This window comes from Leiobunum rupestre, chromosome 3 (assembly GCF_980474605.1).
Source record: "Leiobunum rupestre chromosome 3, qqLeiRupe1.1.hap1, whole genome shotgun sequence".
Classification (NCBI taxonomy): Eukaryota; Metazoa; Arthropoda; class Arachnida; order Opiliones; family Sclerosomatidae; genus Leiobunum; species Leiobunum rupestre.
Window position 1 is genome coordinate 65,946,414 of NC_143386.1, and position 6,000 is coordinate 65,952,413.

The window sequence follows — 6,000 nt, forward strand, 5'->3', positions numbered from 1 at the left end:
CGACATACTAAATCTGGCAGCAAAATGAATTTTCATTCCATTTCTCAATTATAAATTGAGGAAGCGCCTAGCTCGCTTCGCTCGCTATTGAAAGGGGGCACCAAACTTAACTTGGGCCTAGGGCCCCATAAAGTCTTAATCCAGCCCTGGTTAACCTAGACAAGTTTTTATGGAAGGGGAAACCGACGTTTTTGTCGGCGGCGGCGTTGTCGTTGAACAAAATCCGTGTTTACACTAGACACTTTGGAACCGTTTTGAAACGGTTTCGAAAGCTAAATTTGAACATTTTTGGTGTCAACTGCATTAATAGCCGTACGATAAATACATTCGACTGCAAAATTTACAATTTGTACTTTCGAAACCGTTTTAAAACGGTTCCAACTTCCAAAGTGTCTAGTGTGAACGCGGCTAAAATTTAACGTTTGGTCATACCAAAAATAATTTAAACTCGTACCCTAGATTCGAATACTGAGAGCTTTCCTATTGACGGTTTTGTTACGAAGTGTTTACCCTCTTCCGGCACGTGACCTCAGAAAAATCGGACTCCATCGATTGCGGTAAGGCGCCATCTATAGGCCTAGATTTTTTTCTTTTCGCGTCTTTGTTCAAAATGGGGAAATCGTGTCTTTTCGATTCGTGTAAGAATTATGAGACAGTTCGTAAGAAAATTGAAGGAGTGTATTTTATTCCAATTCCCAAAAAAATTACGCAAGGGGAAAAATGGTTGAAAATTATTAACAAGAAAGGTTTTACTTCAGACAAGTTAAAGAGATATCACTATATTTGTTCCAAACATTTCGTGAGGGGTAAAGGCCCTTCGATTGATTGTCCAGACCCAGTTCCTGATGTTGTTGACAAGGTTTTAATTATTCATATGGTAAAATAATTAAACCTACTTACATATTATGCTAAATAAATATAAGTTTAAAACCTTTCCTTTCGAGTTTAAATTATCTTTGGTTGAACGCAAAACGTGTCAAATTACGCGCCGCAACTTCAAAAAAAACTTGGTTTCTATCCCTAGATGGCAGTAGTGCGCCACCATGGAGCGAATTTTTTCTGAATTCCAGCGGGAAGTGGGTAAACGCGATCGGCAACGCGCGAGAATGATTTCGAATCTAGGGTACGAGTTTAAATTATCTTTTGGTCATACGCAGGGTCATAAGAGATTTTTCTAGGAACCTTGGGGTCGCCGGGAGTAGTGGCTCACTCCTGTAATCCCAGGTGTCCGGGAGGCAGAATTTGTGGATGGCCGTGTGAGGACGACCACTAATCCCCCAACGGGTGGTTGTCATACTTCCGCCACGGGTGTCCCAACCCTATCCCCAAGTATCCCCCCGTTGGCGTGGCCGTAACACATATCTCGCACCTGATTAATCAAATGGACGAGCGGACTTAATTGTCCCACCCGTTACAATCGCTCATAACGAGCTTCTAAAAAAAAAAAAAAAACCTTGGGGTCATACAAGAGTCTGCCATCTTGGAAAATGGCCCCTTTTAATCAAAACGTTCAAGTCAACCACTAAACCGAATTTATTGAATGATCCATCGGTCATCTATATTTCCATAAACTAAGAATGACGTTATTGGTAAAATATAAATGATAAAATATCTAATTCATTTTAATTCATTTTAATTAATGGGAAATCTGGAATCCCTTGTACTGCTCTATGGTAAATATTAAAACGTAGTGATTAAGGGTTTTAGAAACTAGATTGAAATAAGTTCAAATTTTGTGATTTGGTAATAAACGCACCAAAGATAACATAATAAATTGTTGGGATGCGGCTACATTTAATATTTTAAGCATTTACTGTTGGCGGTTTACTTTCAAAATACAATGAAAAAACTCTTTGGAGACATTACGGCGTATCAATAAAATATAAACATAAAGCACTAAAACGGTTTTTTAACCCTCAAATATAAGAATTTCTTGACAAAAAGTTTTAAAATTTTATGTTTGTGCACTGTGAGCGCTGAGATTGAGTTTAGGGTGGAAAAGCAAAAATATGATAAAAATTCTCCAAAATGCTATTAATTCTTCGACAAAAATGTTTCATTCGAAGAAGAATTTTATTGCAAGATATATTTTTGGGAAAATACTTAAAGGGATCCCTCACTCACAACAGGGGAAGGCATAGGGGTCACAAAAAAACTGGTTTTGAAGCACACTGCAAGTCTGGATTTTTATTTATTTTATTTATTGTTGTGAGTGATGGATCATTTTAAGCCATACTACCAACGCGTTTATTTACATTAAATTAATATTTTTAAGGTAGACAAAATGGGGAGATTTTTGGAGCTGAAAATGTTTGAATTTATATTATACATTGGCATCAGTAAAATATTTGAAGTTAAATCTATGCAAAATTGTGTTGTAATGTATTGCCTTGCAAGAAAACAAACGTCATTATCACTTACCAATTACTGCCAAAGATCTTGCGATGAAATTGTAGTCAAAAGTTAATGTAGAATGTATTTTCCTAAGTGAAGTGTATCTTGAATTATCTTGAGACGTCGCAGCCACAAAACACTTGCACTTATAAGTGACAGAATCTGAAAATTTAAATTTTACTAAAAATGTTTTCATATTTCTTCAATCATGATAACTATTGAAAGAAAATAGATAAAATTTTTATGAAATATTCAGGCTCAGATAATAATTGTGTTCATGAAGATTGTTCCAAATAATTATTAAAGGGAATATAACCTCAGGTATTTGGTGTGGAACAGCAACGTTTGCAGCTCTGGCTGCTCTTGCCTTAAATTTAAAAATGTTTGGTGCCACTGTTCAGGGAAATTTGAAAAATTGACGGGGTCTTCCATAAAGATTGCTTTGTAGGTTATATTCCCTTTAAATGTTATTGAAATTTTTAAAATACCTAAAATATTATTAAAGTTCAGCTAAACTCTTCATTAAAAACTAAAGAATTTGTTTAGATCCTATATGAAGAGTAATTTGCATTATGTTTAAACCCACGCTGGGAATTGAAAAAGTTAAATTTGGAACAGCTATTTTAATAGTTTTGATTGTGTAAACAATTTTTTATTATATTTCAAACCTTATGATAAATATTAAGTTCCAATTGTATCAAGCCACACAAAAGCAAAACTATTATATATAAATGCATATCATTTTTCTTTTAATACCACTTTTAAAGGGATCCCTCACTCACAACAGGGGAAGGCATAGGGGTCACAAAAAAACTGGTTTTGAAGCACACTGCAAGTCTGGATTTTATGTTACAACTATGCCTCCCCCTGTTGTGAGTGATGGATCCCTTTAAGTAGTAGGAATTATTTAGATAGCATACTGGCATGTATTGAAAACAAAATTTAATCTAGAATGCAGAAAAAACTAACTACATAAGCCTATAATTTCTGATAGCTATATGTGGAGTGATGTAGACTTCACATCGTGCTCAAGCAAGAAAAACCCTAATTAGCAATGTAAACACAATCATACGCTGATTGGAATCAATGACGATCCAATCTGTAGGGCATGTCAGGCTATTGAGGAAACTTCCTCTCATGTACTTTGTAGGTGCGATTATTACGCGGCCCAAATGTTCAAGCATCTTCGAATGCATCAGCTGGAAACCACTGATTTCTATGAAATGCTGGCCAAGTGGATTTTCCGTTTTGTGTAGGATATTGGACTTTTTAAGTCATAAGGTCTGGGGTTGCACAATGGACCACTGGTCGAAGTGCGGGAATGGGCATCTCTGGCCCTTCTCCCCACTCATCAATAATAATAATATTATTATTATACTCTCCAGAATATGCCTCACAGCACACTCTTACGAATAGAGATTTTGTATTAGCTACAGGCGGGGAAAAAGGTGTAATAAGCACCCTATAAAATGGAGTTAATGAAATCCAAGTTTGTTTGCTCAATTTTGTTAATATAGACTTTAAAATGTATATTGCTGAGTTATTCAATAATGGACCACTGGTCGAAGTGTGCGAATGGGCATGTCTTTAGCCCTTCTCCCCTCTCATTAATAATATCAATAATTCTGGTAATTAGATAAAAAAAGAAAATCTGATGTATAATTCCATTTCATTTGTACAAAGATACAAAGATTTAAAAATCCCATTCTCATGGACCAGCCTTAGATTTTATATAGTACCAATATCAAGAGTAGAATTAATTAATTAAATAATTAATTCTTGGTTTATTCAACAATCATTTAAAAAAACGATATCTTTTACTGGTTGCCTCTCATTTTCACTTTCACTAGAAAGCTACTATAAACTGTTCTAACAAAAAATTAACAAGTTTTGATAGTGCTAATTTTTAGTGAGTTTAATAACTGTCAAAGGAAACTTGGAATAATAAATAATTTGACCAGAGATTGTGTCTTTATCAGTGGTGTATCAACAGGGTAGGCGGGCAAATGCCCAATTACAAAAAATTTAGGGCACATTTCTGATGAATTTGTCTAAGTTAATATTTTACCCAAAAAGGGGCTTTATTTGGTAACTTTCAATTTTCACATTTTTAACCACGAATGTGCATATTATTTTCTATACAATCATATTAAAAAATTTAAGTTTTTCCATTTTAGAATGTTTTTGCAAAACGATACATCTAATGAAGATTATATGCTTAACTACTTGAAGGGAACTATTATAACCCCATAAGAAAAAGGTTTTGACTGAGTGTAAAATTAAGATTGAACACAAAATTACTATCCCTAGTTTTCAAGACACTATATAGTCCCTTTAAGCATGAAAGTGAAACTTTCAGTTTGAATGGTGACAGAGTTCATTACTGACTGATAAAGATTCTGAGAGACTCATTGTTTCAATTAGAGATCCAAACAAAGTTTCCACTAACAACTGTCTGGAAAAGGTCGTAATTTTATTAGACAAAAAAATATTCCACTACTAAATTCTCACACCCAAAATTAAAGGTTCCCAGAATAATAATAATTGTACAAGTTTCTGGTGCTATGTACCAAACATAGGGCTGTGAAAATTTCGGAACATAATAGTTCATATCTGCTAAGAAGAGGTATGGAAGAGGAGCTATCTGAAATTATAGCTGATATTTGGAAAGGTTTCTTAGTACTTTGAGTAAGGTATAACAACTCCCTTCAAGCACTGTATGATGAGAATTCATTCCTTTGTTGTTTCTAACTAAAAATTATTATAATACCTGAACTAATGAAAAAATTAAATGTTTAAAACCATCCATAAATTTTCCAATAGTAGCACTCACCAATAAAAAACTTGTCACTTTGATAGACAATCCAGACATAAGAAACATTAACTAAGCCTCGGTTTCTTCAAGGCGCCATTCGCACTCAACAGTGTAATAGTGAAAAGCAAACAAACAGTTTGTTATCGTGATTAGTAATTAATATAGATCTCACAGTTTGGGTTTTTGGGGCAAAAATAATTTAATTTCACACTTGAATTTAGGCAAATAAACACAAAATAGGAAAGACAAACGGAATATTAACCGTCAAATAAATGTCAACTTGAGATTTTTTGGAATAAAATAGTAAAATACTAACATAGATGGTGTCAACTAAACGCCTTAGGCACCACATCGATATATATTTTAAATAGTAAATACCTGGCAATTCTTATTAAGTTCGATAACGTTTTTTATTTAAATTTTGGCTATTCTTATCTGTCGCTTTAACCAATGGAGATCGGAATGGAACCGGTAGTATGATTAACAATAATAAAAATTTTCTGAGTGGGGGTCAGATGTCATTACTACATTGAAAAAGTCAGTCTTTTCTAATAGTATCACTTCCATTTTTGATAAATTTCGAAGTGGTTCTCAGATGCTCAATTAGGGTATTTGCTTCTGTTGTTCCGCTTTCAGTAGTGGAAGTAATGACGCTATGTTTTAAGTCTCCTGCTAGGTATTATCTTCCGTTTGCTCATGAATAGGCTGAAACCTAGGAGCCCATCAATAGCGGCAGTCCACGCGTCAATAACCCCTGAAAAAAATCATGGGACTCCTAAAAAAATGTCTTT

General features: G+C 34.3%; 1 protein-coding gene across 1 annotated transcript in view; it reads right to left on the reverse strand.

Annotated features, from left to right (window-relative positions):
* trc (Serine/threonine-protein kinase tricornered) overlaps positions 1-5,354 on the reverse strand; it is a 154,488-nt gene extending 149,134 nt beyond the window's left edge. Inside the window, exons 1-2 of the mRNA XM_090169041.1 lie at positions 5,228-5,354; positions 2,422-2,556 (exon numbers count right to left, since the gene is read on the reverse strand). The gene's annotated coding sequence lies outside the window, so the exon portion shown is untranslated. The remainder of the gene's footprint in view (positions 1-2,421; positions 2,557-5,227) is intronic.
* Between the last annotated feature and the right edge of the window lie 646 nt (positions 5,355-6,000).